Below are 25980 nucleotides of genomic sequence, written 5' to 3'. Positions count from 1 at the left end.
GAAAGACAGTCAGATGAGCGGTAAACTGGGTTTGGTGAAATGAAATGGAAAATGCATACACAAAGTAAATGGTGTATCACAAATGTAATTTCAATATTTAAAAAAAAGATTTCCAAATTATGGAATTGAAAAATAAATCGCTGATCTAATTATATTTCGGTAATTGTTTTATTTAAAGCTTAATTGTGCCATTAAGGGTAAATGTGTTTAATTAGCAAATTAATTGTTTTTTATGCATCTATAATTCGATTAACAACAATTAAACACTGAATCAATCTATAATAATCAAGCCGGCATAGTGGAAGCGCCGTACAACACAAGTTTACCTATATTACCTAGGTTTCATAGCATATCTGGCATATTAATACGAACCTAAAGTAAAGTGAAGGCGAACACAACCCCACAAAAAAGAGCTACGATATACTTTACATACACAATACAGTGCTCCTTACCAGTATTTCTGACGTGAGCTGTGGTGTCATTAGCTTATTTTCTGTTATGACAGCCATCGCACTTGCCAGACGTTTTCTTTCTGAATTGCATGATGCCACCAGGGGGTGCAGGAGATGACAGGGATTTCTTGTCTAATTAGATTAGACGTGCTACATGTGTCTGTGTGTGTTGCCACATTTCATTAAGGCGAGGTATGGGCCACTGAACCGGCTAAGAGGAATGGATAGGCAGCATGCGGCGGTGTAGTTCCCTTCACCGCAAACGCAGCCGCTCGGCTCTTTCTCTTCCTCTCCGGAGTCATGCTGAGACCCCTGGAGCCAAGTTCAGTCAAAATGGTTCCACTTGATGCAAAGACCCTCAAGGTGCCGACTGTCAAAATGAACGCACATGGGAAACCAGAATACAGTCTGTGTGTGTAAATGAGCATTGTGTCTGCGACATTGAACAAGTACATGCATACGGCATATATGGACTAATTCACGAAGCATTTTAACTACAACAAATTGAAGTCTATGATAGGAAATGAAAGGGGCACATTTCTCTGATGATGAATGACAATGTCAATAGCTGTCAGCGTATAAACACACAGACATGCACACATACAGATAACTCTTTGATGTGCTGATGAGAAGAATCCAAAAGGCTTTACCTGAGAGTTTTTCTTGACTTTCAGTGCAGAGCCTTTTGTTACTTTACTTCACTGGTTGTGCTGCTCTCGAGCATTCACAAGGGGGCCCCGCAAAGTCGTGAAAATAATGCCCCTTATTGTCCTTATATTTTGTGTAATTTTTACAGCTGCCAATCATGTGCGGTAGATGAAGCAGAGGAGTTCAGTTGCTTCAGCCCGGAGCAGTTTTTTTCACATTTTTGAATGCCCACATTCAAAAATGTTTATAAAACAGTGCCAGCAGCTCTTTCTTATTTCTTAAGTAGAGCTGACAGTGTTAGTGCAAATTCAAATAGGCTACATTCAAATTTTAACACCTTGAATTGCTTCTTGTTTTAACACACTGCTAGTTTTTTTTTTTATGTTTTCATGCTCGGTTGCGAAAAGCTAGCCCGTAGAAATTCCAAATCCTTCATACTACTGATTAAAGATTGATGTGCAGAACTGGCACAACTACCTGGTTAAGCTTAGAAAAATATAGTGATTTTGTTTAAAATCAGTACTTCCATAAGGAAGGAAATACAATAAATGCTGATGGAATAAAGACGGAAAATATCTAAATTAATTATACTCTATTTCTATCACCAAGACAAATATTGCAATTATTATTATATATTATTATATGTCATAGACAAAAGATGGGAAACAATGGTAAGCTGTGTTACTACCATCCTTGATCATCTCTGTTGTCAACTTTTTGTACTAAATTCTGCATTTGATGTTTTGGTTTTAAATTAACTGGTTTAAAACCAGTATTAGTTATAATCATAAGTTACTAGATTTGTGTTTCCTACTATGCACTACTGCCAGCTAACAGTAAGAGTAACCTATTCCATTGATTTTAGAAGCAACAGTAATGCCACTCCATCACTAAGAGACGACTACTGTTAAACATTGCTGATTGGTTATTGATTTTGCAAGACAACACTAAGGCTACCAAACCTTGAATGCAAAAAATCCACACACTGCATCGTCTGTGTTGAGGGTTGATTGATTTTATTTTTGCAAAAACACTAAGCGTCTTGTAAGCTTACTGCAATACTCAGACGTGAATCACCTGATGTAACGTAGGTTGAAAAATCAATTTTTTTGTCCTCAATGGCAGAAGAACTCATTCCTTACCTACAATGTCATTTTTTTTTCAGCATTTAAAACACGTCTCTGTTGATTACCATGGAAACTAAGCACCCAATGTTGGAGCTTTGTCAAAATAAAAGCATATTATATTAACAGCACCCACTGTTATTAGCAGCATGTTTGATGGTGTTATGTATCCTAGCCATTACACAATGAGTGCAAATCAGCCCCAAAATTAAAAAAAAGGAATGTAACAAGAGGCAAATGGATTGAAATCGTCATACTGTACAGCCCTTTAGTGGTAACATGTGAAAGATTGTCTGTGCGGAGGAGTGGGAGTGATGGATGTAATTTAATGGCTCACATTAACTTCCTGGAGGGAAACACTCTCAAGTCTTCAATTCCCTCACTTTTTTTCTACCCTCACTGGAGCAGACCAACTTCTTAATTGGCATTATAATGTGATTAATTGCTTTTTTGTCATTGGGCCCAGTGAGTTTTACACTGTAAAGAAGCATAAATCAGGCGTGTATTTACAAGCAATCAAACGCCCAAGATCTAAAAGAAACATATAAAAGATGCCAAGCTGTGCAAATAGTAATTGGTTCTGCTTTATTAGCTGTGTGTTTGTGATTTTGAAAGGAAAGACATTTGGATCAGAGGGATAAGTTACTTTGGCATCTAGTTAAATTTTTTTGATAATTTTTAGCTTAACAACAAAATCAATCACTATTCAATTCAAGTTCATTTTTGTAACACCAAATCACAGGATACATTATTTTTATAGAATGAGGTTGAAACCTAATGATGTTATTGATTCAACAAATACACTGTACTCTCGAATGTAACAAATTGAATCAAACATTACACATACTGTACATTGACATCAACATGTTCATTCACAATTCAGATTTATTTAATTCTGATAACGACTTGCCCTTTAACTTGTATAAAAAGGATATACAGACATCACATATCAATTCAAAAAAATGTTTTATTACAGAACTTAAATTATAACATTAAACAGAATTTTTTAATCAGTGTAATTCTGACCTGTCGGATCATCACATCTCTCTTTTCACATCCATGCTAAAATTATAATTTTTTACTGTCCACTAGTGAATTCTGAAAACATTTGATCTTTTCTGACGCTCAACGGATCAGAGAAATGAAACAGAAAAAAAACAAACATCCAATTTCTGTCCCTCACCACACGCCGTACCACAAAGGAAAGCACCAATTATCCAGGTATGGGCTGTGGTAGTTAAGAACAAATGCTGATGAAGCTCAGATGTCTGTTACCGCATCCAGGTGCTCTTGCATATTAAGACACTTAATGGTCCCGTCATTAAGGAGAAACACTAAGAGAGACACTACCGTCTTGATTGGTGAGCATCTTGATTCCAGTTGGCAAATGGCAAGCTAATGCGTCCTTATGAATCAAGTCCAAGCATGTTGCAGACAGACAGGGGAATGGTGACAGTTTTTCTGAGACCGGCGTATGACAGGCCATCCGTGAAAGATTATTCAGTCATTTTATATGAACTGGTTGTGGTAGTGTGTTATAAAGTTTTTTTGTGTATGTAAAAGGTCTGCAAAGTTAAGAAGCCCGGAAGTCAGTGGTAAAGGGAGATCTTCTCCCCGAGAGACAAGATTGGTCCTGAAACTATAAATGAACTGCATTCTAGTTTTAAAACGCATCACTGTTGCTATGTTAACGCCGCCTGTCCACAGTGCCACAGAGTTCTAGAGCACCTTCATTGGAGAGGTTTGGAAACGCTGCCGGCCTTGGTTCATTTTGAAAACTCAGGGAGAGTGTTGTAAAATGGACGGACAGAAAAATAACAGAAAAATAACATTTCCACCTCGTCGTCGGTCTACGAAAATAAATCACTGCTCTGAGTTTAACTCTTAGTGTTTTCTGTTTTTCTAAGCAACTGACTGCAGAGTAGACAATCTACTTGCTGTTCAACCGGAACACATATGACCAGTGAATCCAGCCAATCCCATCTAACATTGGGCGAGAGGCGGAGTGCACCCTGGACAGGTCACCAGCCTATCGCAGGGCCACATACATGAAGCTCATTCACACCTACGGTCAATTTAGAGTCTCCAATTAACCTAACCCCAATCTGCATGTCTTTGGACTGTGGGGGGAAGCCAGAGAACCCGGAGAGAACCCACGCATACACTGGGAGAACTTGCAAACTCCTCATAGAAAGGCCCTGGTTGGTTTGTAACGGGATTCGAACCCAGAACCTTCTTGCTGTGAGGCAAAAGTGCTAACCACTACACCACCGTGCAACCCCATAGTCGGTGAATGGTCACGGAAAATCCATTTTTAGGTGTGTTAGGTCGTTGGACCAACATTACTTCTGAAACGAAGCTGAAACACTCGTCTAGACAGGGATAGTAGTATGATCCACCAAATTTCACAGAAATCTAGTAGAGGTGGATAAATTTCAGTCACAGCCAATAACTGGCAACACCATCCGCTGTCTACCAATGGTAGTGGCTAAACGTGTTCGCCACTAAGAGTTTCTTTTAAGCATTTATCCTTTGTGTCTAATATTGTCACAATAATATTACTGTGTCAACATCAAGTAATTAATTTGGCAATGGCGAAAGACATTTGGTCTACTTGTTCTATTGAGGACAGGAAAAAAATGGGGGTTATTATGAATTCAGCAAAATCACCCTTTCACAGCCCATCAGTATTCTGTGGCCATTGTGAGGAAATGGGTCTAGGCTTAACCAGGGGATCCGACGGGTAAATGATCAAAAAACAGGACAGCTATTGTCCTTGAACTCTTAATGGCGTACTAATGGCGCTGGGTGTCAGGAGTGATTTTAACAAGAGTGTCCTGAGTCAAACTTTTTTTTTTATCTCTCTGCCTTTGGACAAGAGGAGATATCTGCCTCCTCTCCCTATACCTCTCTCTATCTTTCTCCCTCTCATCATCGCATTACCAACTCAGGCACGCCTTTTGCATAATCACCATCCTCTGTGTTTCCTCCTGCAGTCTGGATAAGGGGACTCATTAAAGTACAGAAAGTAATGGCCGGGGCCATATCACATTGTATGGGTCACACGTATTGCTACGGTCCCCAAAAAAAAAAAAATATTTTCACAAAAAATGTAACCATATTAGCACATCACTGACACTGAGGCTTGCTATGGTTCGGATAAAATAGAATAAATATATTGTATATCATGTCTTTTCGTATAATGCTCAGCATACAGTGGAGCATTTGCTGTCACTGTTTGTACTGTTGATTCCTTGTCTCTGCTACGTCCAATATGTTTTATTTCTATTGGGTTTTGATGCTGATGGACATTGTGATCTTCGTGTATTGATTCTCAATTTTTCTTTTCATTTCTGCTCCTCCCGTCTGCTTCTAGATAAAAGACCGAAAATAGGAAACGGCCACAGCAAAAGAAAAGAGAAAACAATAGGCCATGGCCGAGGGGATGATTACTTCTCAAAGTGGTAAGCAGCAGACATTTACAGTGTCTAAGTTGTTTTGTTCCAGTTCATTTTGGACAATTTCATTCTTTTTACATCAATCCTGTTGCCTTTTCGAAGAGGACAAATTGGCGTGCAGAGACTCACTCTGTTGTTTCTGTTAGTCCAAGATGACATCGGTATGTTACTTACTTCCTGAATTTCAATATCTCCAATGTCTTGGCGCAGAGCCCTCCAATCACAGATCACTTTGAGCACAGCAGCATGCCATTACCTCATGAACCGATGATGATTCACAGTATTATAAAGGTATATACACAGTATAAAACCTTGTTGGGCTCTGATTTTATCCAGATATATGAATCTTTGGCTTTGTGAAACTGGAGCTGTTCAAGTCTTTCAGCTTCTTTGGCTTTAAGTGCTCTGTGTGTCACTGAGATGCATCGTTGAGTCCCCCTGCTGCATCCCGTCTGACCGCTGACACACAGATCATCGCAGAATAATGCCCCGATCCCTCATCAATGCAGCAAGGACAAGCAGGTCAAAACAGCCGGAAGTGCGCCGTCTGATGAAAACCCTTCACATTGTCACCTTGGATTTTCAGTTGCATCAGGTTTACAACACCTTCCATGAGCTCTTCACCGCTTCTAAAGGAAACACCAGTGATTCATAGATGTACTAAGCTCATTGAGTGCAAAGTACGGCGAGTACTGTGTGAAACTCACGAGTCAGCATGGTTTCTTTGAGCCATTACTTTCCCACAACTTTAACCGTGTTTATCATTGTAACCCTGGTGACACAGGGTGTCTTAAGGAAGTGTTCATTTTAACACAAACCACCATCTTTTCCTCAACTCAAGCCGCACTGTGACCGTTCCACAACCTCAACTAAAGTTGATTATTGCTACTGATGCTTTTGGACTCCAAAGATTTTTTTTTAATTTCACTTCTCAATGCCTCCTCAAATATTGACGGACGAGGTTTCAGGGGTTGAGGGGATGAAGCAAATACCGATGTGTTTAACTCCCGGTAACATGAATTCTGCAAAGATGGTTGCAACTGAGTATTTTAATTGTGCTCTTAGTGATGAAAAATGTACGGTGAGTATCTGATTATTTTTCTGTGTGTGTGTGTGTGTGATATTGACTTGGCTTCCTCCTTCACTTGACTTGACTTCCTCCTGGTTACTTCCAGACTGAGATTTACCGGAATTATGAGTTGTAAAACAGTAATTCAGTTTGAAGGTATACACTGACAGAGGATATACGTTGATGCTGGTAATATACGCTCGAAGGGTCGTGGGTGCCGTTCTCGTATGTCACATTTTATCAAATTAAAACTCTCTTGATGACATGAGCACTGTGCATCGCACTCTTTAACAGTGTAGAACAGTGCATCCCCTTCCGGCAAGTTTGCTTTGCCCAGCATGTTGAGTGCAGATCCGTCTTTTCCTAAGTCAATTCAAGTATTCACGCAACAAAAGCATCACCTTGACAAGTTCAAATTTACAAATCAAACTCCAGTTAGCTTTCTCTGCCAGCAGCCAAACATTTGTCAGATTTTGGATTTACATGTGTGTGTCTAAATATGCAAAGTATGTTTGAGTCTGCTGGCAACTGTGGGGAACATGCACATACTTTTTTTGTGTGTTTGTCCAAAATTGAGTGTATGCGTGACTGTGTAGAAAAGTGCATCTGTGTTTAGGGGGAAAGAAAACGACGGAAACGAAAAGAGAGGTGATGTTGTGCGGAGAGATGGGAGACTGCAGACAGATAGTGTCATTCCCTCGGTATCGCCATTAAATCTTAATCTCCTGGCTCCTCATGGGAGGCGCCAGCCGAGCATGGGATTGTGATTTGCATCTAAATCAAGATGTTGTGTTTCTTTAGAGAGCGCTTTATTGAGACAAAGTTTGATGTGTCTATTCCCCACTTCACATACATCTGGATGCACAGGCTGATCAACCAGCTGCTTGTGTTTGTATTAAAGTCTTGTTAGATTCGGTTACCTTGTGAACTGTAAAATCTCTAATCAATTAAAAGAAAGAGAGACGACAAAACTACCAAGGGAATGTGGAAAAGTTATCAACAACTGAGCGGAAGTTTCAGCATGTTGCATCACGGAGACCGAGTTTCTGTGGCAGTCAATACAACCCACTAAGACCAGTCTTTGAAGATACATATATAAATGTGTATGTGGTAAGCAATTATCAGTTCTTTTATTGATATTATCTTGTTCTCTTTACCTAATCAATCTTTTGGAGTTCAAAATCAATGTTTTATGAATTTTGCACCAAACCATTACAGGATAACCTTTTCTGGACTTGAAGCAGCGGGCATGTTTGAAAGTAACCCTACAAAGTTATTATTTATTATTAAGTAGTAAAAAAATAGACTAACCCCTATAATACTTATCAGGAATAAATAAGAGATCATCTTGCTAAGATAATAAAACCACAAGGGTTTTAAGAAGATAAATTATAAGAAGACGTCATCGTGGAAATGAAACGGTACCATTGAAAACAACATTTCATCAATCAAAGATTCACATACACACTAGCATAGCAAAGAACTGAGAAAAGAAACTGTCATGTAGTATGTTTAATAAGCCTGATACTTATAAGAAGCATAGCGTACGTACAATTGCTTCAAAAGAAACCCGAATAAAGGAGGTCACAATATACAGTATAAAATTCAGTCTGGATCATCAAATAAACTGAATAAAGTTAGTGAGAGAGGACCAGTATTCCATAGCTGTGTATCTCATAGCTTATTGACACAGAGTTGTTCTGAATCCAAAAAGTGTAAATGATGAACACATATGGAATTGCATGTGCAGTTTACTGAATTTGACTGGAAAAAATGATTCATGTGATACCAAAGTAAGCTGGTATACACATTTGAAGACAAAAATGCGTGTGGATTCGAAAAAAACAATGCTGATCGAAATACAGAATGAGTAGAATTTCAACTTTTGCAGTCAAAAGACCTTTAAAAACCCCTGAAGACAAGATTGATGGTATCTTGATTCTGTATTATGCTGAACAAAGTGCACATAATTAGGCAATTAGAAAAAATGAATCGTGATACTGAACAGTTAATGGCTATTTTACCTCCTTGGAACAGGTTGGTGTAGTGTTTTACCACTTGATTTAATTTGTACTCTGAAAACAGTACAAGGAGAACAAACATAATATTGTTTTGACGATGCTACTTATTTAAATTAGTTTTCATGTATTCATATATATATATATATATATGAGACACACACACACACACACATTCATCCCCATGTCAACTTTCCCGCAGGTAACCAACTACGATTAATTCACTTAACATACTACATCAGTCCAGGCAGGTTGCATCTCACTGGGTTTACTTTGCTCCTACCTAAACATTTCAAATGTGTCACCTTCTCAATCACTCCTTTCTCAGGGGCTTTTTGTCTAGGAAATGTTCAGGTTTATCATAAAGAAAAAGTAGAGATCAAAACTGAACACAGCTGCTGGCCCGTAGGTCAATGAGATGTGCCTCTTCCACATCCTCTCTCGGCAGGAAACGGCCTGTACTTCTGCACCACCTTCCCGTTTTCTCGAGAAGAGGTTAAGCAGTAGTCGGTGCACATCGCATTTGCCTTGCAGGTTGCCCCACACAATTCTCACCTGCCAAACTCCATTCCCTCGCACTAGGGTCAAAAATTGTGACGGAGCTTTTAATTATGGCTCAAGCTAAAATACAAGTGTTTATCCAGAGGGAGAAGAGATTCTGGTGCGGACACTTGCGATGGGTGGACATGAGTTCCTTTTCATTTTTGTCGCTGTTGTTTTTTTTCCTCCAATGTAGTTCTACATTTTCCCCCAACATCAATTGAATATGGTTTTATGAGGTCTGGCTGCACCTTTTCCGATATAAAAGGGGAAAAATAATCTCCCCGAAAGAGGAAGGCTCTGACAGCACACCGAGTTGTAATGGAAAGCCTGGCTGCTGTTTCAAAGGGGGAGGGCAAAGTAAGAAGACTGGATTGGAGAGCGAAGCCTGTTCACTGCAGATAGAGGACGGGGATAAACCAGTAAAGATTGTCGAGTACCTGGTTATAATTTATTGTACACATACATTTCGTTTCATATTTTTTGTTGATCGAAGGCATAGGTGTAATTTGGTGAACGCGGGGACAATGACATATAGGACTGACATTTGTGGTGTCTCGGAATTTGCATGTATTTTATTTCATGATGATTACTGTGAAACGCAGGGAATTCTGGGTCCCAGTGTCTGAAAAGGTGTTAAACTTTTCTTTTCTTCATAACGAGGTGGACAGTGGGTCTACTACCGGTACGACACATTCATGAGAACGATAAACACTCGGCATCTTTCTCGTCTGTTGTACTTCCTTTGCCGCCCACACTGAACCATTATTCTTGGTAATAGACTCACATCGGCACCAAGTATATTGATTCATCATTATTCTCGCAAGCCTTTGGCAATGGCATTGCGGATAGGGCCAAATTGATGCCGCGTTGTTGTGTGGAATTATAAGTGGTAGTACATGCGGTACGCTGCAAAGTGAAACCGATATAAAGTAACTGACAGACAACAGTAGGCCTGTTTTGGACGTCATCATCAAGCTCCCTCACGACAGTAAACCCCACACATCACACTCTCAAGTTACTTGTCATATGATGAGGGTTGCATCGCAGCGTTTTTTCTCAGTCCTCGTCAGGCTTCCTCAGGCGATCACGAGCACTGCAGTTCCCGCATGTCAATTAACATTGTGTCGCCGGAATTCTGAGAACACGTGTCCTCTCCCTCAGATGGGTTGATTTGATATCTTTCAAAGACACTCGTCATCTCGCATTGTTTGGCGTCGCTAACCCGCCATTATCTACTGACACTGTCCTCAGATTGCCATTATGGACTGATTAGGGACGTGTCAACGGTGATCAGAATTTTTGGCCTTGATTAGAGAATATTCAACCCTTTTGTTGCTGTCAAGAATGATCAAGAGGAGACAAGGTTCGCAAAGTGAGTGAATGTGACTGAGAGTGCCATCATCGTCTCTGTAACACAGCGGCCCCCTCATCTCGGAGAGAACATATTAACATGCTGCCGCGCTGTCATCCCCAATGCCCTACTTGGACCAGATGGGCCTCATTCAGGTCTTTCACCAAAAAAACACAGACGTGAAAAGAGATCTTGAATGTCAGCCTTAATATCACCAAATCCTTCATTAACAATGGGCTCGTAGAAGGGCGTGTACTTTTGTGCCCTTCCATGATAGATTGCATCATAGCAGAAGATCACAGATTGAATTACCAAAACCTAATGAGCCCAGCCTGAAGAGGCTATGCGGAAAAAAAATCTGAATTTATAAGTATCATACTAACAAGGAACATAATTATTAACATAAGGAAAAGTAATGTGATGCATTTGAATGCAAAGGGAATTAATAATGCATATCACTGTAAGTCAAAAACAATTATCTTCCCTCGTCTAGACAACTGTAAAAGGTGCGGATGTCTCTCGTATGACAAATACATAAAACATTTTTGTGGTACGTTAACCTTCAATTATGCATGTACTTAACATGTCATACCACAGAAAGTGTTTGTTTTGTGTTTGTTTTTGAGAGGCTGAAGGTTCATGTGACTGAGCACAGCTACGTATGCACAATTTGAATAATGATACACCAACTTCCCATTACATTGGACATTTTCGGAAATGTAGAACATATCTATCTATCAATCAATCAATCTGTTACTTTAGATCACATTAGATGTTTTTTTATAAATTATATCCCGGAGCTGACCTACATTTATGTCATAGTCATCTCTTTCATCTGTGGTTAATTGTGTGTTTCGAAATGGTTTGAGTTGGCAACGACTTTGGTTACCAGGCAAGTTGTCCTGCGTGTGCGCAGCCTTCTATTCCTGGAAACTGATGTGAATGAAAGAACTGGAGGCTTGTAAGTAGGTGGTGGAGAGTGCTAACCTTTGAAGAAAGCACAGGTGAATATAAGAGGGCAGAAACTAGGTGTTTATTAGATGCTCCTGTTCAAGGCTCTGTCCTCTCCTATACACCACAATTATTGCAAAGTGTAATAACAGAGTGCATTGTGGGAAAGGATGCACTCCCTGTGGCCCCCCCTTCCCCGTGCTTGTCTGTTTGTTTGTTTTCTTCTGCTGTTTTTCCATTCAGGAAATGCAAGGCTACTAATTAAGTCTAGGAGGGGGAGAAGGAGGCATCGTAGTCGGCCAACAGTGAACGACTATCGCAAACTCAACTTCCATGTTTAATTTATGGGCGCTCTATTATTTACGGATGCCGTGATCTGTGTGTATATGGGGCTTTATGTAACCTTTGGGCCTGTGCAGTGTTTGGGACAAAGAAAGAAAGAAAGAAAGAAAGAAAGAAAGAAAGAAGAAAAATGAAATGTGAAGCAGAGTAATGAGCGCACAGTTGAATTATTTTTCCGGGGTCAATGATAGCAAGGTCTGTGTGACAGTTATCGGTCTCCCCATCTCCTTTTCCATCCCCGCTCACTGAATTATACATTGGCTGTACATTACGTATTCCCACAGAAATCCTCTGAAATGTACATACTGGTTACATGTGCGTACACAAACACATGCACACACTTAACCTTGCAGTGAGTATTTTTGTTAATATATATTCTCGGGAACGTTATCCTTGATTTAAACTCTCTCGCTCTATCTCTCTCTCTCTCTCTCTCACACACACACACACACACACACACACACTTCCTCCACAAACTCTATCATCAGCAGCAGCAGCAGCACCAGATGATGATCAGGTAGAAGGGGTAATAACACCCATGACACACACCCAGCCCACAATGGCCGAGGACCATCTTTATGCTCCCCTCCACTTCAATCTTTAATGTGCAGTAATGCACTGAAGGCAGAGAGCCAACCGGGGGGGGGGGCAAGTCCACGCCTCAAAAAGTGGCTTGGATCAGCAGGTGTGACTGGTGGCGATAGCATGGGTTTTAAGAAAGGGGGGCAACGTGTGGGAAATAAATAGTTCATGGGACATTTTCTCGCATCGCAGTTAAAAAGGAGCAGGGATACAGATCAATGGAAGTAAGGGATCTGGTTTAGCAAAGATAGAGTTACTGAGGGAGGGTAATACGACTTCCAATAGCAAGGGTACTGGCTTCACAGGGTTAGATGACTGGCTTTTTTATGATAGGAGAATCTGACAGTCAAGCAGTCGTGGGGGGGGTTGAAGTTAGTTTTTTTTCCCCCTAACATACTATATTTCAAAATATCTATGCCACTAGAAATGTTGCTTTCAATAAACACATGAACACACTGAATACAAATTATTATGGTGGCTACATTTTATAATCGTCAGGAAAAGATGGAAAATGGAAAAAATATTATTGCAAATACAGTGATTCTCTCAATTTTTTCAAGAGAATTCAAAAACTATATATAAAATAAACATAAAACACAAAAACCATCCTCAAAGTATTTGCTGTTAAATAGTTTTGTTTGGCAAAATTACACAGACTATATCAGCAGAATGAAACAAACAAGATTACGAGTGTACGGCAACAACCTCTGGCCAAAACACAAGCATCTGGGCAGCTCATATGTTCAACTGGAAGAGCAAAGCATTCATGCAGATTGAGGTGCCCATGGTTGGTCAGCAATGCTTACAGCACAATGAGTGATTTACATTGATCGCAGCACCAGCATTTTAACCTCATATGCTGAAATGCAATGATAGTTTTTTCTTGTTTTTTTTAAAGAGTTCATAAGGATAGATATTGTGTTGACCTCGACTTTGTCCAAGTCCAGTGCCGGTGAATACACTATGACCGGCAGGATGTGCTGACGGGTGGATGGCCAGTGGTGCAAACGCACTACAACAAACAAGCCGGTGTCATGCAGGAAATTATAACGAGCATACAGCGCTTTGAATGGGGTGATCGAGAGGGAGGCGGTTTCCTGGACAGGCTCACATATCCTATGGCCCATGTCCAAGAATCACACACACACACACACACACACACACGCACACGCACACGCACACGCACACGAACGAACAAACGAGATGAGAGAAGGCACTTAAGGGTCTCTGCTTCACTGAAGCTGACCTGTATCTGCACTGGATAACAAACATTCTGGACACAAATGTACGTTTTTAGATGGAAGGAGACTTTAGTAAAAGATGTAGTAGTTCATGATTTTTGCTTTCATCATATTACCTCCACCAAATATATATTTTTTTGTTTTATTATTCATTATTTTACTTTTTAAATTGCCGCCTCAGAAATAGTTCTAAGCAGTAATCTGAAAGCCAAAGTAGGACGGCAACTAATGGTTATTTCAATTTCTTTCTGAGCCACACTTCAAAACCAAACATATGATGATATGATAGATACTATAATGTAAGACAAACAAACAAACAAAAAAGTATGACAGGGATGAAATCATAAAACCTCCTTTGGTGGAGGTAATAACCCTTTCAGCCGTACTCTAAATTGTAGACCATTTCCTTTGGTGATGCCAGAGATACTGCTTGTTTTCCTACAGTCAATACTCGGCAGAAGGTTATACCTTTATAACCCAATCAGCTTCACCAACAGCAGCCTCAGGTGTAATAAGGCTCCTAAAACCTGATTGACGACTACTTTTTCTTGAAGAGCGGCCAACCAATAACCTATGCCTTGCTGACAAAAGAGGCTATTTGTAAGCTTGCCACTGGGAAGGTATTACGTCAACCATCCTCCACCACCAAGTGCCCTTGAGCAAGGGGCTGTACTCCTCCGGGGGCTCTCCACTCTGGCTGACCCGGCGCTCTAACCCCTCTGATAAAATGCATAGCCATTTGAATGTATAACCTGGGCGGGCTACATGCAAAGAGATTGATCCTTGAACTATAACAAAGACAGAATTTATGAATATATTGTGTTGAACAAAGCCTACTTCACACTTCACATCTCTGCGAGGGCCGAGGTCCCCGACTGGCTACGATTTTTCATTTTTTAAAAACAAGTGAATGAATCTCATGCACTAGCCTATTTTACATCATGAACCCTCTTCCTTTTTTTTTAACGCGGACTTTGTCTTCAGCCATTTACAGGGAAATATATGACGCAGCCAGCTCATAACACTGCACTTTATGTGTTCAATTGGGAGTCTGAATGGTCTTGAGTGATGGGCTCGGTGAGGGAGTGGACTTCATTTTAACGCCTGACTGAAGGTGAGCCTGACCCCTTGTGCGTGCGTGAAGGACGGTAAAACTCTGAGCCAGTGTGCCATAAGCATAGACAGCAAGTTCAGTGGCTCTGAGGGGGTCATTACCCCAAGGAGATGGGCTAGGAGCCCTGCCAAGCAGAGGCCATTATTAGTTTGTTGGTAGAGGTGATTATGGTTTACTCTACCATAAAAAATCGTATAGTGCACTCAGCCTAAACTATATTTAGTTCCAGTACATGGCGCCTGCAGTATTTACAGATATTATATTTATGTTTATGTGTCACTTTCATTTACATTCAAAGGGACTGTTCACCCAAATCACAAAAAAAACATATATCATATCTTACCCTGGAAGAATATTAATATACCAGGAATGTTTTGTGTGCTTTTAAAAGACAGACAAACAGAGTTTTGTTTTTTTTGATAGACATTTTTGATGGTGATGAAATCCATATCAACAGTGCTTTCAGGCCAGTAGCCTAAATGGAAAAAAAATATAAAAGGAAACAAAAGAAGCCTCTTTGGGAATAAACTAGAACAAATGTGGCATTGAGAAAGCAGGCAGTAAATAAGAAAAAGGCAAAGCATGCTGGGATGCAGAGGGGTGTGAAGAAATTGGCCATTTGTCAGCTCGTATAAGGTCATTGTGACTTGCAAACGGCAAAGTAATTGACTGCAGTCGGGATGTCGAGAATGAAAGGCCGTGGAACTTATAATGATGTTCCGCGCTTATTATCTAATTTCCAAACAAATTAATATCAGAGCCATTATCATAATTAAGACATCAACGCCCTGCGAACTGCTGAAGAGGCGTCAAAGGGCAAATAAACTCCCCCGGACGCCGCTTTGAGGCTCTCCCCGCGAACGTGCCGTTACATTTTTGGTGAGAAGAACACGAGGAGTTAATCACCGGGTATGGACATGAAATGAGCACGAGCGGCTGGTACACTATCAGTATTTACGGAACAACGAGTGCTCTGTTTCTGGCCTAAGCCGGAGCTGAAAGGTTAAATTCGTGGCATCTGTCTTGCATGTGGCATATAGGCCTAGCTGTGGGTGGCTTTTCTTAATTAAGTTTGCAGTGCTCGGATGAATGCGTTTGAGATAGACCCTAATTGCTTTCATACTGACGTATTTCATTCTTATTGAGGGGTGCACGTGAGTGCTTGACTGCAGTGAAAACATGCATTGTAAATATAGTCGTTATGCACCTCACATTAGGATTATAGACAATCCAGGAAGTGTCCGCAGAGGTTATTTATACTCATCCATTCTGCCTTATGGTATATGAGCTCTTTTCGCCGTTATTTTTCCAGAAACATGTAGTCGTACTGTAATGAGATTTGTCAGAAAGCAGGGGGTTTTTTTTGTTTTACAGGGCAGCAACATCCATACAGCTGCAAAATGAAGATTACTAATTATTACTACATATTGTAGAGTAATTATTACCTGCTGTGCGAGGCCCTCCTGGCAAGTAGCACATGAAAGCCACGTTCACAGCTTGGAACTATCTCCGAGTCGCGGGAAATAAAAGGAATGAGGAGTTTTTGTCTGTAGAATTTGTATTGCCAGGCTATTGTACATTGTAAGTTTTGCCCCTGAGACTTTCCGTAGGAAAATATCCAAATTATCTTGGTTTTTTTATTTTTTATTAATACATTAATGTTGTGATGGGGGAAAATAGAGTAGTCCGGTCATGCCATCCAGGAAAATTAAGAGAACATGAAAGTCAATGCAGCAGATTGAAGAAATTATCTTCTTCTTTAATGTGTTCCTTCAAAAGTACTGCAGGAAACAGTGTCTTCCATTTAAAAGATCATCGGCAAACAAACGTCATTTAAACCATATTTTCTGGTTATTAGGTTCCGTCTGTAATGCATCCATTCCATTCCATTGCTAGCTTAATTAAGACATGTACACACAATCATGCATGTATATTGTATATCATATGTCTGTGAGATGCAGCTTATAGCCTTTTTAGCTGTGGAAGTAGCGCTTGACAGCCCATCATATCTTATTATGCTGCATAACCTTCTTATATTCATTTTAAGTCCATACACTGATTTACTACCAACTGACTACAACACCTGCATATTTCTATATATTTCTAGAAAATGTTGTCTTGTTTTTGTTGGTTCTTGTTGATCCGTTGGCACCATTAGGGTAAGAAAAAAAGGGGGGCTTTAACATTGTCATTTGTACACATTTATCTTTCCACCAGTGTAAAAAAATTAAATTATAAATATATATATATATACATATATCATGCATTTAAAAAAGGCCATAACAAACTTAAAAGATTCATTAAAAACCTGGTCCTGGGCCATTTGAAATGTTGATATCAGATATATATATATATATATATATATATATATATATATATATATATATATATATATATATATATATATTTATATATATATATTATGGGAAATTGAATACCATATAGTTAAAAGTTCAACTCATATTTAATTATATTGATATTTAATTTAATGTCATTGTAGATTAGATCGTAGACATTATTTAGGCCAGAAAAGAAAACGTGTTTCTGTAATTCATTTTCATGCTCTATTGGTTATTTGTCACTGCTGTTATGCCGTATTTCCAACTTACTCCAGGAATGGCCGAGGAAGACATTTTTGTGCCTGTGCAGTTTTGGTAGTTCCATTTTTTACTGTCCACTCTTCTACATCAGGATGAGAAAAAAAAAGCAAAAAGATGAATTTTTTCGTCACTCTTGCTGTTCTCGTTGTGTTGCCAATCTCAACAAGACCGCAGCTGTCAACCCAAGCTGCTATTTAAAACTGTCACTTGGTGGTGCCTTCCTGACTGCACCCTTGTCACCCTCAAGGACTTAATAACTAGCTTTATTCGTGACGGAGAAGGATGAATTGCAGTGGTGCCAGGCAGCCTACTCTCTGTGGCACCCTTATCTTTCAAGTTGTCTTTCCCGGTCTTGCTTTAATTAGATTAAAAGTTCCCTGCACCTCTGGGGAGGAGCTACATGCCCCGGCCAGCGCCTGAGCCATTGTGTGGAGAACTCTTTTTTTTTCTTTTTTTGCTCAAAGGCTGCCAAGACTTGCCTGTGTCCCTGCTGGAGTGCTTAGGTTGCTCTATCTGTGCTCGGGTCAGATATCATCCGAACCTTTTGGCATTGGCGATGTTGTAAGGTGACTTGGTGGCTAAAATGTGTTAATGACGCAGCGTGTTTACCCTTGTTTGACTTAGCTAACAAAGCATGATTCAGAAATACATATTTTGAATGTTACACATGCTTTTATAATGACTACCTTTGCACCTCCCTTCTGAGACACAAAATTCCCCTGTAAAAAAACAAAAATCTTTAATTCCCCTCGTTTCGCCCAGTTACTTTGTCCTGTGGTGCAAGTGATAAGTGTTTATTAGTGTTGATCAAGCATGACGATTACATGTAATTGGCAAGCTTGGGTAGGTTTAAATACTAAGAAAACATCCATGACCCGTCACCGCGGCTGTCGTGAAAGATCTTTTCCAGTTCAGTGCTTTTTTTATTTGGCTGCGCAACAGTTGGCTGGTGTACACTAAGCGTCTCGAGGGTATTAAAGCTGTACCATAAAGAAATCGTTCATACTTTGAACTCAGTCCTATCTCAGTCTACGCAGCCACGAGACCTCTGACTTGTTTTAAATCTGTAAAACTGCACACACTTTCCCCCTGTTTTTATGGTTAGAACATGAGCTTCTCCAACACAGTGTGAAGCTTCTAAGGAAGGAGGTTAGAGAACAAGACATTCAAAATGAAGCTCAAATCTGCCTTAAATTTAAAGTCTCATTGCTCACAGTCTATGTTATTTTAATCAGTAGATTCCAATATGTCTAAATTGGCTTTATTTTTTTTTTCTAGACCAACTAATCTAACTCAATCAAATTTTTTCAAGATTTAGATCTGCCGTTGCTATGATGGTTCATCTGCGCACATCTCCATTTTGACGTGTGAGGAAAATCGGAATAGCCGGAAAAAAAAAAAAATCACGCCTACACGGGTGGAACAGGCAATTTTCCAACTAATGTCACTAGACACTACACTGGTGCAAAACCCTGGGCTCCCTTAATGTATCACACGTGTCCTGACGCAGCTACACAGCGCCACAGGATGTCTTGCCACTGGGAGAGCTTGTCAGGTGTGTTTGGCGGGAGGTGTACGAATTAGACGTGTGGCAGTACGAATGACATTACATTGGACGTTTTCACATGAGCTGATGTGACAGTGATCCATTGTGATGCAAATCAACCCAAATCTCATTCAAAGAGCAACAAACCCCCCCCGAACGGCTCCTCAGCCGTAGAACCCCACGGGAAATCATGCTGCGTTAGCTTTAAAACTGAACTGACATCAACTCAGGAGAGCTCTCTTTAACTTGGATCTCTATTTCAGATGTACCGAGGCTTACTAAGGAAATGTGTCCATTAGTTAGGTTTATGAGGTTGGCCCCTGGTGTCCCTTCGGCCACCTCACTTTAACATTGTTCAAAACGTGTCGACCCCAATGGAGTTCCATTTCTCAGCCCACTAGCCAAACCTGTTAACTGCAACATTGTACAGCGAGACGTGCTCACATGGTTTCAATTGTTAAGAATTATAATACCTGGAACATCGATTTCAGCCTTTTGTTTATAACCGCCTGAACCCAGATATGCCTCTCTTTTTTTTTTTTAAAGGTATGAAGCTTGGTAAAATAAGCCATGATCCAAAATGGAATCTGAGACTGTGGCACCTTAATTTCAGATGTAAGAACTTAACGAAACAGTCTATTGCATTTAATTGAATACGACGGCGCAATTACACTCTAATAACACAAACAAATGAGATAAGCACAGAGGAATCCAAGGGCTTCCAACCGCCTGAATGGAGATTGAGGAGCTCCAACGTGATTGATCTCTTGATAATGTGGCCCATACCTGCTCTCCCCGCTCAGATATTGTGCTGACAGCAGGAAGACGTGTGCGCCAGCTAAAGTAGTTTGAACGAAGCTGGTGACAAAGCAATATTTTCTTTTATTTATCTTACTTCTCCTGCTATTCATTGCTGCTATTCATTACCCCGGTGACAGCCCAAGCCATAGCGTACACTGGTATGTGGGGAAACGAGTTGTAAAATGCCAGGGAATGTTCCGAGCCAGACATTTCCATTCATTGCTGAGAGAAATCCCATCACATTGGACGGTAGAGAAAGGGACAAATAGAACACAAACATGTTTAATGTCCTGCTGTATTGATTAGATTAAGAATATTTATTTGTTCTCAAACAGGTTTGCATTGTCTAAGTCAGCCACCAGCCTGACGGGAAACATTTCAAGTGCTTTAAATGATTCAACAAACACTTCATGGAGGTGTGAGCAGTTTCTGAGCTAAACTCCATAGATAGATAGATGGATAAAAGATATATGGCTGGATGAGAACAATAGCATTAAAACTAAAACCACCAAATGAGAATGTTGTTTTTTTTTGAATGCAGATACCAATCAGCTCGAGATAAATTATCCTGCTCAGTTGTTTTGACGGAAACATCAATTTACCCCGGCTGCTGCTTGTTCCTTATGCATTGCAGTTAATTAAATTCTGGGCCTCATCACTCTGTTATTTAACAGTGATTTATTTGAAAATAATCAATGTTCACCGGTAACTCAACAATCTCTCTCTCTCCTCAGCTCTCTCCTTAGCCGAAACTCGTGTAGCCGATGATTACGCCGTCCCATTTGCGTAAATTTGAAGAATGTTGGTTCCCCCTTGTATGACTGACCTGCTAGTAAAATGCTGACATCTAGTCACAAATTAAATGATGCTCACAAATGTGGCTTTTTGCTCCTTGTGACAACAACAAAAAGACAAGATAATGAGTTCTGGGGAGAGGGTTTTTTGGGACTGTCGAGTGAAATCCCTTCCCCTGAAAATGAAGGGTTTTGGCAACACATCTCAGTGTCTCTAACCGTATCTGTGGGAAAGAAAGAGAAAAGGATAATGAGGAAAGTAGCACGACTTGACCTCGTGCTGTGTCATTGCGACCGCTTGTTGTTTATCTTTGTATATTCGGCAGGATTGAGTGCATTGTTTGCAGGATTATCAGGCATCCATACGGAGCAGCTATGAATGCAAACTGTGATCATGTTTCTGTCCCGACAAAATGAAAGTGTAAAACCCTCACAGATTACCAGGGACTGTGGCGGACCAGGGGCGGGGGCCATGCCACAGCCACAGAAGCCAAGTAGCTTTCAAATGAGCAAGTTTCAACCTAGTATCCATATCAAAATGGTAACAACCATGCCTTTCGTGATGATGGATATCAATATGAGCATAACATGTCACATACTCCTCATTATATTTATTCTCTGGTATGTTCTCGTCTGCAAATAGGTGGTGTGGTTCAAAATGGACACAGCAGTAAACCGTAAGAGTTTCCTTCAGAAAGGGAAGATGCTGATGCTTGGTGTAAACGTATGAGTGAGAAAGGATTAGAGACGAGGAGCAGAGAGGAGAAATAAAGACTGTTAATGCGGCATTGCTTTTGACAAAGACATGGCCCCTTTTGTCGACGGCTTGTTAAAGCTGCAGAGGATGAGTCAGAGAGCAGTCCCCTAACATGAGCCCTTGTTGTTCGGAGGCCCGTCCGGTTTCATCTTGTCAGCCTTGCTCAGGGCAAGTTTAAAAAAGAAAGAAAAAATGCTGCACAGGACGACTTCTCCGTGTCCTCATCTTGACATTTTCCTCTCCATTAAATCACCTGGAGGATCCACGATAATTTCCTGTCCTAAAATAAAGGGGAAGCCATTTGTGTTGACTGGACTATCACCCGGATGACAGATTACCTCGCTTCTGTTTGAGTTCTATTTTAATTAATATGCAGCCATTTTGCCTTATTTTATGAAACGTGCTGATATACAGTACATGCCGTATGGGAAAGCTTGTTCTTATCTTAACGTGCACATGCAGATACAGTTGCACTCAGGCCAGCAATGGAGGGACGAAAATGTCTTTAATGGCCGCACGAGAAAAAGGGCTTAATAAAAGATAATTTTGATTTACATCCACCATGAAAGCAGCCCAATGATCAGAACAACAACAACAACAACAACAACTTCATCATCTGTTTAGCCCAGAGCCTTGGCTGTTACTGAAGCATCAACAGGGTTAGGGAGGCAGAGAAGCACAGCTTCATTATCCCAGTTACAACAATATAAACAGTGGTGTTGAACAATAACTTCATAACAAAAAGTTAATGTTTTCCATCCAGTATATCACAATTTATATTATATCGTGATCCTTAGTGTTTATGAATGTCTTTCAAATGAAAAAAATAGACAATTTTTTAAAATTAACTTTGCTATATTTTCATTTTTAAAAAATGGTGAATAGACTCATGGAGTATTGACCTTTTCCCTTTTATGCACTATAGAAGTTGATTGGCTATTGTCCCTTTGCCGTATAAAACATCAGTGTAAAGTCATACACAGAAACCGTCATCACTCTTAGTTTTAGCTGTGAAATTAAGCCTCTGTTGAGCAGAAACACATTGTTTTGGCCCGAGGCGAAAAGCTGATGTGTGACCAATCTTTATTTCTTTATTTCAACACAGCACATAAAGAAATTTACTGCACGGTAAACTTCATCGTCATGGGGTTGGGTTTTTTTCATGTAGTTATGGAGATTTTCTTTTTTTCACTGTAAAGACTCTTTTTCACTGTGTTTAGCAAAGAGAGAGGATTTCATATTTCATAAAACCTTCAGTACAATGGATTATAAATCCTCATAAATATATATATAATCTTACCAAATGTTATACCATTTCTGAAATGTAACATGCTTTTAATGCATACATATTGACTGAATTGTCACGTTTGTTGTTTTTCCATCACATGTGGATGAAACGTGAAGCCCCCACCAATGGCTTCTCGGTACCTTTGTGTGTCACAGATTGCACGCAGTTAATATTTCAGTACAGTGGAGCTGCATTTGGCGACAGTCCTGGAGTTGGGTCAGGTTAACAGGACTGTTGCGTGCCAGTGCCCAAGAGTCTTCAATATTTGATCGCCCTTCTTCTTCTTAGCTTCCTCTTCTTTTGATTCACTTTAGATTGAATCCCCATTTTTGTAGTTCAAAAATAAGTCGGCGGAGACCCTTTGCTGAACCAAGTTGACGTTGTTTTCATATTTTCAATCTCTGTATATGTATGTAAATAAGTGTATACGTGTATGAATGCATGTAAATAGTACAGCAATATCTGAAAGATGTTGTAATCATTAGGGTTAATTGCAAGAAAGAACTTCAACTTGAAGTGCTACGAAATGCATGAGCTGGTGTATATTTTATTAAGTTATTACTTTCATTATTTCAAGCCATTATGTAAATATTTTAAAGCTGTACAAGTCGGCTTCAGACATTGCCGGTTCCCATTAAAGGTTTAAAAAGTACAAGATCCAGCAGACAGGTAATGTAATCACAGTCGACTTAAAAACAGCATCCTCATGCAGCCTTCACAGTTTGACTCTGTAAAACCAAATTACACCAAAGGGACAAGAAACTCCAAAGATGTAAGGGTAGGGCTTTCAGCCTTGGAAGTCATTGACTGTTTGGATTTAGATTCAAAATCTGAATGTGTTATTTTCAGTGGATGGAAATGTGAATGCACCCAGTCGCATCATTAAAAGATAAGTGTAACTTTGCATACTTCCATTACATCAGTTCAGGAAGATTAACGAAATAACCTAAAAGATAGGGGGAAAAAGAGATTCTAATCCTCATTGTTATTTGACTCTCCACAAATAGTAAAAGATATTAGAAATAAGAATAATATCTTAATAACTACATTTAAAGCAGGAGATATCTTTCATCATATTCTCTCCACGCTGTAAAATCAGCTGTGAATCACGTGTGTTAAAACCCACAGGGACAGCTTAGATCATTTGGCTGACCTTTAAGACTTTTCAGACATGGCAGCTCAGAATGAGGAGATGGATTGTGTCCTTTTTTCAAAAGGAATGGTAGCTTTCAATTACCTCTCGATATACCAGTCCTCAAGACACTGGGGACACAATTTCCTAAACTCTCAAGCCTTCAGAGCCGCTAGTCCAGTGGCCACAGAGTTCACCGAGATTTTAGCTTGTAAAATCTCAAATACATCTTATTATCTTGCTTGATTTCAATAGTCAAATCACATTAGATTGTTCTGAGTGTGTCAGGTTTGGAAAGCTGATACTTAAACGCCATTGTATGTGACACCTGCATAATCATCAAAACTAAGCCTTCTTTTTGAGCACAGTAATTATGACTGCTCCCGCAATATTTTGGATGAATTCAAATAAGTCTTTTCTTTAAACAATGCAATTAGGGTGGATTGCTGACCTGCTAATAACTTTGCATGCCATCTGCTATATCTTTGGTAAATGATAAATGCACAGGTACGAATAGTCTCATTAAGTTTTATTATGGGGCACATAGTCTTCGCTGTGCAGTTACAGCACATTCCAAAACAATACATGTGAAGACAGAAAGAAAGTATGGGATATGTTTATCAGTGGACCAGCCTGCTCAAAGTCCCATTGGTTCCCCTCCAAAGAGCAAATTGTCCTGCGCCTTCTTTGTTATCCTTTCAATGTTGCACAGCAAATTGTCTCCTATAGCTGCAGTGGGGGTGGTGGGAGACGATGAAGAAGAAGAAAAAGAGCATGAAGGAGGAGGACGATGAGGAACTGACAAGAGCGTTGCCTTGAATTGCTATTGATTCAGCTGTTTGAACATTTTTCTTCAGGAGGCTAAGATTGTTGGAGGATCTGGGGCTGAGGTTCAAAGCCAGGTGACATTTGGTCAAAGTGATGTGTTTTGCTCCCCGTCACCCCTCTCTAGTTGTCGAGTCAGAGGCAATTGCGAAACGCTGTGGACATTCTCACTAAATTGTCGAGCAACTATCAACGTATCAAGATCTCCCTCAGGGGTTTGCTGAGGAGAATGCTGTTTCTTTTGTAGCCGTCTTATTTCTGCATTATACTTTACCCCTTTTGCCATTTATGTGTTTGACTTTTTTTCATTATATTACTGACAAGGGCTCAGTTACTGACAGTAACACGGGTCAGAAAATAGTCTCTGCGATGCCAGTTATCTAACTCGAGAAAAAGGTTTACAGCTATTGATTTATAAAAGTTACTGTATAATGTATTTCCACAAATATTGATACGACTCACCACCTGTTATAAAAGTTATTGACTGGAATAACAAGTGAGCCTGTGCACTCCTTGGAGAAAGTGGACAATGCCAAATTGGCTATGATGGATTTTGGCCTCCGATCGATGAAGGTGCCTGATAGTTTCTAACGTGAGACGCTCACTTGAACTATGGACGGCAGTGGCACTTTGATTTATGTCACATCATGCACTGAACTGCAGTTTAGATGGTTTTGGCAGTGGTCAGATGTGTATTTAAACAAAAAAACAAAATATATAATCTCATTTTGATTGACCTTAATGTATCTTCATCTTATTTGTTTTAATCCATTTTAGAATAGAAGAATCAATAAATATATTGTGTTGCCCCAAATATACATGTCATCCTATGTTTAATCGAGGAATAACATTGTATACCTGTAATACTATGACTTTCTTCCCAGTAAAGGGCTACAGTGTTTTAACAAGCATTCAAAACTGCACTCGCAGTCAGCGGGCTTTAAAAGCCAGCCGGTTCTTAGAGAGGATTATTTTGTTTTTAATTTTGCACGACTGGGAATATTGTTTCAAAAAGACACAACCGATTGGTACGCTGCATGAATGGGGTATTTGCCTCCAAAATGGCTTCTCTAAGCTCATTTAAAAGTGTACACATGGCGGTACACAACATCTTTCATCCCTTGTTTAATAACAGTGGGAGAGAGAGACAGTAACAGCTGGTGTCGTATTCCACATGGCAAACCTTATACTCATTTCACTCTTTCATCAACCCGTCCTATCTCTTTTCTCTCTTTTCAACTCTCCCTACCTGCATCTATCTCCCAGTCTCTTACTTCCCTTGCATCAATAACATTTGAAGAATCACAAATATTTCATCGCCATGCCTGTGGAATGATTCCATCA

General features: G+C 39.9%; 1 protein-coding gene across 8 annotated transcripts in view; it reads left to right on the top strand.

Annotated features, from left to right (window-relative positions):
- Positions 1-25980, top strand: part of lingo2 (leucine rich repeat and Ig domain containing 2) — a 178636-nt gene that overhangs the window by 99048 nt on the left and 53608 nt on the right. For all 8 annotated transcript variants that reach the window (XM_035650497.2, XM_035650502.2, XM_035650501.2 and 5 more), the window contains one exon: positions 5601-5688. The gene's annotated coding sequence lies outside the window, so the exon portion shown is untranslated. The remainder of the gene's footprint in view (positions 1-5600; positions 5689-25980) is intronic.

Source organism: Scophthalmus maximus, chromosome 9 (assembly GCF_022379125.1).
Source record: "Scophthalmus maximus strain ysfricsl-2021 chromosome 9, ASM2237912v1, whole genome shotgun sequence".
In the NCBI taxonomy this organism is placed as follows: Eukaryota; Metazoa; Chordata; class Actinopteri; order Pleuronectiformes; family Scophthalmidae; genus Scophthalmus; species Scophthalmus maximus.
Note: the sequence above shows the minus strand (reverse complement) of the source record. Positions and strands in the feature narration are given on the sequence as shown.